This window comes from Cebus imitator, unplaced genomic scaffold (assembly GCF_001604975.1).
Source record: "Cebus imitator isolate Cc_AM_T3 unplaced genomic scaffold, Cebus_imitator-1.0 Scaffold83, whole genome shotgun sequence".
Classification (NCBI taxonomy): Eukaryota; Metazoa; Chordata; class Mammalia; order Primates; family Cebidae; genus Cebus; species Cebus imitator.
The window spans coordinates 3,053,672-3,065,059 of record NW_016107398.1 but is presented as its reverse complement, the minus strand read 5'-3'; positions in this window follow the sequence as shown (position 1 = coordinate 3,065,059).

Below are 11,388 nucleotides of genomic sequence, written 5' to 3'. Positions count from 1 at the left end.
AAGGTTCCTCTATTAGGAGGGTGAGAGGAAATGAAAGGGATGAATAGGCGAGAAGAACTTCCGGCCAGTAGTGGGGGCCCTCTTGGAGTTAGACCCCAGAAGTACAGAAGGCAAGGCAGCCATAATGAGACCCTGTCTCTAGAAAAAATAAAACAAAAATTAGCCAGGCATGGTGGTGCATACCTGTGGTCCCAGCTCAGTAGGCTGAGGGGGAAGATCACTTAAGGCTGGGAGGTCAAGGCTGCAGTGAGCTGAGATCATGCCACTGCACTCCAGCCTAGGTGACAGAATGAGACCCTGTCTTAAAAAATAATAAAATATAACTACAAAGATACAATTCATTCGATGCACTTGGAGATGCACATTCAACCCGATCAGTAGGTATCATCCCAGCTCCGGGCTGGATGCTGAGAAGACTCAGGAGCAAGGGAGGGTCAGAAGCAGCTCCCACGTGCTTAGGCAGACAGGAAACTGCCAGAGAACAGCATAGGAGTCCTCTCTGGTCAGTTCACAGAGCACGATGAGGGAGAGAATATTCTGATTGGGCTCCACATTCTGATTCAGTCCACCTGGAGTAGGACTTAGGGGTCTCGTTTTTTAAATTGTGTTTAGCCTTTGTTTTAACACAGGTGATTCTGAAGCACATTTCTAGTTAAGAACCATAGAGACCTGGTTCATTTATCTATTCCATCTGTAATCAGCCCAAAAGCCAACACTCTTGAAATGGGTTGGATGGGGAAAAGGAAAAATTAAAGATGACCCTGGAGTCTTGAATCTATCTGTAGCTCACAAACCAGGAGGTTAAGCTGGTGTGAGGGCAAAGAGGGTGGGTTGGGTTTGGATTCAGTTGAAGGGTCAGTGGAACATGTGTGAGGCTCCTTATTCATTAATCAAACTGGCTTTTCCAAATGAGACAAAGAAAAAAATGACAGTTCAAAGTATATGTTCAATAAATGTTTTCTGAATAATGGACCTGTTGGATGGCAGGTGCATAGCACTAGATGTTAGATGAGAAGGGGTTAATGAGCAAGTAGATTTCACCAAAGCAGAGTTCCTAAGCATAGGTAATTCTCTTAAAAAGTTTATTGGTGAAGGAATGAAAGAGGATGGAGAGCTTTGGAAGAGAGCAGGATCAAGATAAGATGGGTTTTGTTTTAAGATAGATTTCTGGACACATATTCAAGTATTTAATATATAAAAGAAGAAATTTTCACTTTATAACTAAATTAACTTCTTGGCCCAAGCCCCTATTCCACTGTTAGGGAGTTTGATTTTACTCAGTTTAAGGTAAACTCCATTGATTAAGGCTTTTCTCAGGCAATTCAAAGTTTTCCTTCCCCACTTTTTCGTGGGGTTGCATCTATGTTTGGAAGGACAGGCTGGGCAGCATCAGAAATATTAAGAGGTATCAGGCCCTATCTGTCCTATTAGCATGTACCTCTTCTGTCTGGACCTCAGAGTTCATCAGACCTCCACAGCCAGGAGTATGGATGGCAGCCACCACTCTCTCCTCTCCTCCACACCAAAGCCCCTTCAGGTCTGACTTTTTCTCCCTGACTTTCCTGTTGCTCTGGAGAGGAAAAGTTTGGCTATTCACTCATTCTATTCTGAGGCAACAATGAGATCTCGGGAGTCTCAGGCCTTTTCTTACAAGCCACACAACCATTTCTTATGATTCCCTTACCACGGGGTAGAGGGGAATTCTGCACGATGGACCACCAACCAAGACATTTAATGTGACATGAGACAAAGGTCCCCCAGCCTATCTGGAAGTTCTACCACCTCCCTTCCAATGCCTGGCAATGGGATGCTTTTCTAAGAAGGAGTATAGGATGTTTTCAGCTCCATGTAACCACTTAAGGGTGGCTTAAACAATAGCACACCTTGTTACATATCAAGGGATCCAAAGGTGGGTTGTCCCACGGTTGGTTTAGCACCTCCACAAAGCCCATAAGAACTCAGACTCCCCATCTTCCTCCTCGGCCATAGGAAGGCTGCTGCGGGACAAAATCTCCCAAAGCTGGCGGGGGAGGGGTATATTCCTCCTTGTCTCTCTCTCTCTCTTTTTTTTTTTTTTTTTTTTTTTTTTGAGACAGAATCTCACTCTCTCTCCCAGGCTGGAGTACAGTGGTGCAATCTCAGCTCACTGCAATCTCCGCCTCCTGAGTTCAAGCAATTCTCCTGCCTCAGCCTCCTGAATACCTGGGATTACAGGCACCTGCCACCACGCCCAGCTAATTTTCGTATTTTTAGTAGAAACGGGGTTTCACTATGTTAGTCAGGCTGGTCTCGAACTCCTGACTTCAAGTAATCCACCTGCCTTGGCCTCCCAAAGTGCTGGGGTTACAGGCATGAGCCACCATGCCCGGCCTCATCTCTCTGTTTTTATCAGAGAAGGAAATATTTGTAAAAGCCCTCAAAGGCCTTCACCACCATGCTAGAGGCACTGGAAGCTAGAAACAAAAACATCTGTTATTTTCAGCTTTCATGGCTCAAAGTGGATTCCGCCAACAAGGAAGAAGGCGGGGGAATGACTGCCAGGCCCACCATCAATATCTGCCATCGTCTTCTCACACCCGGCAGATTCTTGCCCCACTGCTGTCCTTTATGACCATTTCCCTCCCCATGGCTAAGGAAACCTATCTCCTAACAGGATGCAAAACTCACTCTTGAAACATCCTGCTTTCTTGCAAATCTCTTTGTCTTACACTTGGATCTTCGCTTTTGAAATTTAAAAGCCAAGATTATGGCTCTTTTGATTGCCTCCACACCTAAGGCCAGAGACGGTAAAGTCTACTTAGAAACAGGGAGACCCATATGATACATGAAATTATGTAACAGGAAGGAAAAATGCATAACTCCATAGCATTTCTCCAGGAAAGAGCCACTGGAGAGGAAAGATCTAAAATGCAAAGAAAGGGCCAGGCACAGTGGCTCATGCCTGTAATCCCAGCACTTTGGGAGGACACAGAGGGCAGATCACCTGAGGTCAGGAGTCCAAGACCAGCCTGACCAACATGGTGAAACCCCATCTCTATACTAAAACCACAAAAATTGCCTGGCTATGGTGGTGAGAGCCTGTAATCCCAGCTATTCGGGAGGCTGAGGCAGGAAAATCACTTGAACCTGGGAGACTGCAGTTTCAGTGAGCTGAGGTCACACCATTGCACTCCAACCTGGGTAACAGAGGCAAACTCCATCTCAAAAATAACATAACGTAACATAACATAGCACAAAATGCAAAGAAAGGTAAGAACAGGTGTTACTAACAGCATGGCCAGAACAGGCAGAGAATTTCACCCTTGAGAAAGAGCCATTTTCAGTCTCAGAAACATAAGATGAGGAAGAGAGAATGATATGATGCAAAAGGATTTTACGAAGAACGAGGTCAAGGGAGCTCAGGCATGTGATGTGGTCTCAAGTTTCTCTATAATATAGGACCTGAGCTTAGTTGCCAAGAAGGATGGGAAAAAGGGGGGTTTGAGGATCTAGAAGTGTGGAAGAGGTTTTTAAGGTTCCTCTATTAGGAGGGTGAGAGGAAATGAAAGAGATGAATAGAAGAGAAGGACTTCCGGCCAGCAGTGGGGGCCCTCCTGGAATTAGACCCCAGAAGTGCAGAAGGCAAGGCAGCCATTTGGAAGCAGGTAGTGGAAGCAGATGGAAATTGAATTCTAGGTCACTGTGTCCCCAGAATAGCCAGCCACAGGGCTCAGGGGGTTGGGAGAAATGAGTGAAGCCACAGCACGAGTGGGGAGGGAGAATGCTGAGGGGCCCAGGGCCTGGAAGCCTTGACAGGTAGTAGGACAGACTCAGGTGGGCTGGGTGAATGTTAGCTCTTGGGACTGTACATAATATACATGATATACATACATAATACATATTATAGTACATAATACAGTATATACATAATACAGATCAGGACAGAGAAAGGGCAGGACTGAGCAATGGCATTTCAAATATTTCAGCTAGCCAGGCACAGTGGTTCACCAAGCATGTGCCTGCAATCCCAGCACTTTGGGAGGCTGAGGCAGCAGATCAAGAGGTCAAAAGATCAAGACCATCCTGGTCAACATGGTCAAACACCGTCTCTACTAAAAATACAAAAGTTAGCTGGGCATGGTGGCATGTGCCTGTAATCCCAGCTACTCAGGAGGCTGAGGCAGGAAAATCGCTTGAACCAGGGAGTCAGAGGTTGCAGTGAGCTGAGATCACACCACTGTACTCCAGCCTGGCGACAGAACAAGACTCCATCTCAAAAAATAAAACAAAACAAACAAATAAAAAGTTTCAGCTAAGGTAATTTATGATTCTTACAGGGCTCTTCTAACTTATTTGCCATAATAATAATTCAGATATCACCATCCACGTTGCTTAAGTTCATTTCCAGAATAAGGCAGGACAAAGACCTTTTAAACATACCACTGTATAGAGGCTCTCTGACCCTTGGCTGATGACCACATCCTGCTGACATTATCAACACTCCAGCTATAAACAAGAAATAAGAGCAAGGCAGGGCGAAGGGCTGCAGCCACATGCTGGGTGGCTCTGCATCACCGTGGAGACTATTTTTGTTGAAATAGCTACTGCTTTTTCCTTGTTGCAGTAGGTGAAAATGGAAAAATTATTTTAGCTATGCATGTGGCCTGCGAGCTACTGAGCATTTTATCTGACACCAAAGGAGAGGCATTTTTTATTGTTTTTAATAGAAATTATCTTTGAGTTTCATTAAGTGTCTATATCTCTTTGCAATAATATCTATGTATATTTCCTAAGCCTCTGAACTCAAGTACTTCAGAACATTCAAATATGATATTGATTATGGTAATAAAAATTCTAGGACCTTAAAAGTAGCCATTAGATAATAAAATTAAGTTGTGATTTAACTCTTGCAAGTCATATAGAGAATGAACAGAAGTAAGAAAGGGCTAATCAGGTGGAATTCTGGTCTGAAAGGCGGAAGGTAGGGTCTAAGTTTGATGTTTAAATTTCCAACAATCACTAGAGAGATTCAGTAACCTAAATCCAGAAAGCCACTGGTTTATGGTTGCCTGTCACCCACTACAGGTTGCCCCTATGCTGTCTGAACATGTACAGGCAAGGTAAGTAGGTAAGGAGTCTATAAGGGAGAAATTTAGAAGAATTAAGTGTGGAAATAACCAGTCTCAGAAAAAAGTAAGTCTGCAGACCAGGCAGACAAATAGGTCAATGGATGGCTCTGTTGTTCAAAGCTGTATGTGTGAATACTCTATTGATTTTTTTTCTTATGACTAAGTAAAGCCTATTTTTTAAAAGTACTTTTTAGGCTGGGCACAGTGGCTCACGCCTATAATCCTAGCACTTTGGGAGGCCGAGGCGGGAGGATCACTTGCAGGTCAGGAGTTTGAGACAGCTTGGTCAACATGATAAAACCCCATCTCTACTAAAAATACAAAAATTAGCCAGGCACTGTGGTGTATGCCTATACTCCCAGCTATTTGGGAGACTGAGGCAGGAGAATCCCTTGAACCCAGGAGGTGGAGGTTGTAGTGACCCGAGATGGCGCCACTGCAGTTCAGCCTGGACAATAGAGCAAGACTTCATCTCAAAAAAAAAAAAAAAAAAAGGACTTTTTAGTAGTCTTTCAGAAAATAGCCCAAAAATATATTATCACTTCATTTCACAAGTACACAATTATGGAAATAACACTAACAGCCTCAAGCAAAACACACTCACCCTAGGGTTAAGTATGCTTAGAGGAGGGGAGAACAGGGACCCAGGAAGGCATCGCCACAGATCTATCTTCTTGCCAAAACAAGCCTCGGCCAGCTTTTACCACATATGAGCCTCAGACTACCTGGTCCAGAATCACCTGGAGAATTGTTAAAAATGCAGATTTTTAGCCCCAACCAACACTTACCAGATCTGAAGCCAGCAATAGGACACAATAATCTGCATATTAGCTCACCAGGTGTTTCTAATACAGCCTAAAGTTGGAGAACCTCTAGCTCAGGTAGCAGCATCTGGTCACAGAATAATAAAACTGCCTGGAGACCTGAAATTTCACACCTGGGAGTTTCTGCTTCAATCTTCTCTATCTACAATCAAAAGCCACTAAACGCTAAGAATTCGGCCAGTAGGAAACAAATTTAGTGTTAACAAACTTTCTATATGAATGACTCTTACTCATGTCTAATTAAAGATATCCATTTCGAAAGTCTTCTTATCCTTCTTTTTATCCTCCACGAAGATAGTGAACTGGTCACAATTCTCTACAATTAAGTCCTCGTTTACTAACTGTCTTAGTCTGTTTGGGCTGCCATAATAAAACACCATAAACCGGGTGCTGGTAAACAATAGCAATTTATTTCTCCCGGTTCTGGAGGCTGGGAAGTCCAAGATCAAGTAGCTGGCAGATTCAGTGAAGGTCCATTTCTCCCTGTCACCTCACATGGTGGTCTCTCTGGGGCCTCTTTTGTAAGGGCACTAATCCCATTCATGAGGGCTCTGCACGAATGTATTATTTGCAGTACTTATGCAATATCCTCTGAGATTCAGACTTGTGTGTGGTAGTTAAAAGTGTAGGCTCTGGAGCCAGACCACGTGGCTTCCAATAACGGCCTCACCACTCACCAGCTCTGTGATCTGGAGTGTACTACATACCATTTTTGTGCCTTTGTTTCTTCTTCTGATAAATTAATACCCACTAGGAATAATTCCCACTTTGGGTAGTATGATGGATAGATATTCTCAAAGGGCCTTCTCATTCCTTCTGAATATACTACTACAAAAAAATGTTACTACATTCCTGTGCTCACCAGAAAGTAGTTGAATCTCCAAGGAGAAAAACAAACCAATTAGCTGAAACCAGAGCAAGAGGCAGCAAGATATTAAGCAAGTAGAGTAGAAATCAGTGAAGTGGAATTGACCTAATAACTCCTGAAATCAAAAGATCCAACCTGGAGCTTAACCTGAGATTCCAAGGACTCAAAGGACTTTAGAGGTACCAGAACAATAGTATTATTGGGTCAATGAAGAAACAAACATAAATCCTCTCTAAAGGAGAGCATCCCAAATTAAGTCTGCAGGATTCAGTATAAGAAAATGTGAGCTCCAAATAAAGATCACCAAATACAAGGATACAAATCACCACGAGTGAGAATCACCAAAACAATAAATAATAGACTGACTGGTTGAATTACAGATACTGAAATTAATACACAGAATGTAAATTAATTACACTTGAAACATTTAATGAAATAAAAGATGAAATTGAAAAGCTGATCAAAGAATGAGAGAATATAAAAAAAGACAGATATAAATAAAACTCTTAGATACAGAAAAAAAGTAGAAATTAAAAACTAAATGGATGGAGCTATTGACCAGAGGAGCTATTAGCTCCTCTTGGTACCACAAGTTTCAGGCCAAACGAGGGCTTCCTAGAAGGCTACACCTGCCTGGTTTCATTTCCTGTAGTCACCCAGCCTTTAAAAATTGCTAGAGAGAGTCTCCTCATTTTATGAAAACTTGGTATCAGAAAAAGTGTTTAAATCCACCAAAGAACAAGGTGATTCTGACTTGACAACTCTAAGGAGTCATTCTACATTCTTCATTTTCTTCTCTGAGGAAATTAAGTTTCAATTATGGAGATCCAGAAACATTATAAAGCAATTTAGGCCAGGCACAGTGGCTCACACCTGTAATCCCAGCTCTTTGGGAGGCCAAGGCAGGCAGATCATGAGGTCAGGAGTTTGAGACCAGCCTGGCCAATATAGTGAAACCCTGTCTCTACTATAAATACAAAAATTAGCTGGGCGTGGTGATGTGCACCTGTAGTCCCAGCTACTCAGGAGGCTGAGGCAGAAGAATCACTCAAACCCAGGAAGCGGAGGTTGCAGTGAGCCAAGATCACGCCACTGCACTCCAGCCTGGGCAACAGAGTAAGACTCTGTCTCAAATAAATAGATATAGATAGATAGATAGATAGATAGATAGATAGATAGATAGATGATAGATAGATAGATATTTGGTCCTAATTCTATCAACTGTAGTTTTGTGAATGAATTATATTTATAAATATAAGGGATTTTTTAAAAAGTGGTAACAGGACAAATTATATCTTGTGACTGGTTGGTTCATTTTTATTTACAAATAAACAGGATGATTTTCCAAACATATGCTCTCTAAATAAAGGACAGCGTATTTCATTTTTAAATGCAAGACAAAAAGTTTCTGCTGGGAAAATTTCATGAGCAACTTGTTAAAATTTACAGAGAGAATACATTCAGTTAACCACCTACAATAAAATGACACATAAAGTTAGCAAAAGGAACAACATAACAATTATGCTGCAAGAAACTAAGAGATAAGTCAACTATTTAAAACATGTAATAAAGGCAGAAGGGTTAACCATTTGTGAGACTTTAGCAAAATTCATTTCATTTAAAATCAGACACACCATAAGAAGTTCAGGTTCAACAAATCTTATGGCTGTTGCCTTCTCTAAAAGTGATTAACTAGCTGGGCAGAACAGCAGACAGCTGTAGGCCCAGCTATTTGGGAGGGTGAAGCAAGAGGATTTCTTAAGCCCAGGAGGAGTTCAAGACCAACCTGGTCGATATTGTGAGGCCTCATTGCAAATAAATAAATAAATATAGAAATAAATAAATCTTGTCAAGTGAAGCTAACATAGCCCATTTAATTGTATGGTGTTAAAGTATTTAAAAATTAGTCTGTAGGTAATGTAATTATATGAAGGTTTTCTTTTCTGTCTTAAGATTTTTTAAAACCTCATATTAAAATAGTTGGAAGAAAAAAAGACTAGTGCATACAAAAATATTTTCCTCATAGCATAATCTGTAATTAGCCAGATCAAGCTCTGCAGCTTCCAACCAAAAGCAAATTAATGACATAATTTGATTCTGTAGTGCTTAGCATTTGAGGAATATCAGCCTCCTTGAAAAATCAGGGATTTTTACCATATTTTCAGAAATGCATCAGTTTATTTCAAGTCATTAGGTTAATAAGACACTAAATTATGATCAAATAGCATTTGGCTGACTTAAATGAGTTAAGTCATACTCCCAATCTAAGTGGAATCTTGGTACACTAGGAGACACCCTGCACAAATCCAGGGAAGATGGTTCAGTAACTTCAGGGTAAATAGGAGGATTTCACCTAATAATTACTTTCTGTGATAGGAACTGTAAGGGATTCCATGCTAGAAAGGAGATACGCATGTTTATACAAGTTTACCTGAGTGCAACCCTCTGTTTATGGAACTGGGCAGGTGGGACTCAGGCAGAATGTCATAGTCTTACCTATCTGAGGAGTCAGAGAATGCAATTTGGAGTGTTAGAGTGGTTAGAAGTCAAGATGGGAAATCCCTGAAAGGAGCAATCATAGAGAGAAACTCCAAAATGTGTGTTTAAAATCCCCTCAGATCTTTGGCTGCAAGCAAGGCAAAAATCCTCATGATTCTAGGGCAAACAGCTAGAAATCTGAAAGTCCCAAGTGAGTATTTCAGCAGCTGACCACCCAAAGGTCTCCTCAGTTCCAAGTTCAAGCCCTGCAAGAATAGAATGATTGTGGCAAACACTTCACACTTTCCATTAAACTTCAAACAGGCCACACCTTAGATATAAGGACCACTTCCAGGACTAAGGGATTTGCCCTAAAACTAAAGGACCAAGCTGAATAGATCCACCCTAACAAAGCCTACCATCAAGCCTCTATAAGTACTTGGTGTTCTGTCAGTAATTTAACTGCCTTCTAGAACAAAACTCAACACTCTTTAGAGGAAGGTGATAGAATCCAGAGTCCCTAACATGTATTATTATACAATAAAATATTAGTAGACAGGGAAAGAAACAGGAAAATGTAAACCACCATTAACAGAAAAACAGGCTGGGCGCAGTGGCTCATGCCTGTAATCCCAACACTTTGGGAGGCTGAGGCGGGCAGATCATGAGGTCAGGAGATCGAGACCATCCTGGCCAACATGATGAAACCTCATCTACTAAAAATACAAAAATTAGCTGGGTGTGGTGGTGGGTGCCTGTAATCCCAGCTACTCGGGAGGCTGAAGCAGAAGAATTACTTGAACCCAAGAGACGGAGGTTGCAGTGAGCCAAGATCACGCCATTGCACTCCAGCCTGGTGACAGAGCAAGACTCCATCTCAAATAAATAAATAAATAGAAAAATAATCAGTCAATAGAAACAGATACACTCTTTGAGGGAAACAGATATACTGATGTCCCCAGTGTTGAAACTAGCAAAGACTTCAAGGTAGCTAAATTTGCTAAACCTAGAACACCTATAGTATAAATTTATAATATCTATACAATACTACAGTATAAACCTATAGAAAAAATGAAAAATGGTTATAATTGGTGAAGAAATGGGACATTTCAGTGGAGATATGAAAACCATGAAGAAGAACCAAGAAACATTAGAACTGAAAAATACTACATCTAAAATTAAAGTAATTGAATGGGATTAACAGCAGATTGAATACAAAAGAAGAAAGGATTCATGAACTTAAAGTCAAATCATTCGATCTGAAGCACAGAGAGAAAAATTACTGGGCACATGGTAGGAATCCACAATAACATATGGGACAGTATTAAGCAGTTAACAGACATGTAACTGGAGTCCTAGAAAAAGCAGCAAGTGAGACCAGTGCAGAAAAACATACATGATATACTGGAAAAATTAGCCGCACTAGGCACATCATACAAACAGCCGAAAATGAAGTTAAAAAAAAAAAAAAACCTAAAAAGTGGTCAGAAAAAAAAAAAAAAAAAAAAAAAAAAAAAAAAAAAAAAAAAAAAAAAAGTTAAAAAAAAAAAAAAACCTTAAAAGTGGTCAGAGAAAAAGGGCACATTATACACCAAAAAATGTGTAAGAATGAAAACTTCTCATCAGAAACAATGAAGGCTGAAGACATGCAACAACCCTTAATGTGCTGAAAGAGATGTCTACCTAGAATTCAAAATCCAGCAGAAACATCCTCCAAAATTGGTGAAATAAAGACTCAGAAAAACAAAATCTGATAGAATTCATCTCCCATGGAACTAAGCTTCAATAAATTAAAAGAAGGTCTGTAGGCTGAGGGACAGTTATCCCAGGTGAAAGCATAGGTTCGCATGAAGGAATGAAGAGAAGTGGGTAAAGTTCCTATGTGGGTAAATGTAAGACCTTTTTCTCCTATTTTTTTAAATTTATTTAAAGCAAGAATATAACTGTATAATGGGGTTTATATCATAGCAGTAAAATATGATGACAATATTACAAAGGATGGAAGAGGACAAAATGGAATATATCCATTCCTAACTTACAGGTAGATTTCAGTAAGTCTCACATGCAGATTGTAATCTCAGAGCAAACACACGCAGTCTAATACTCTTCT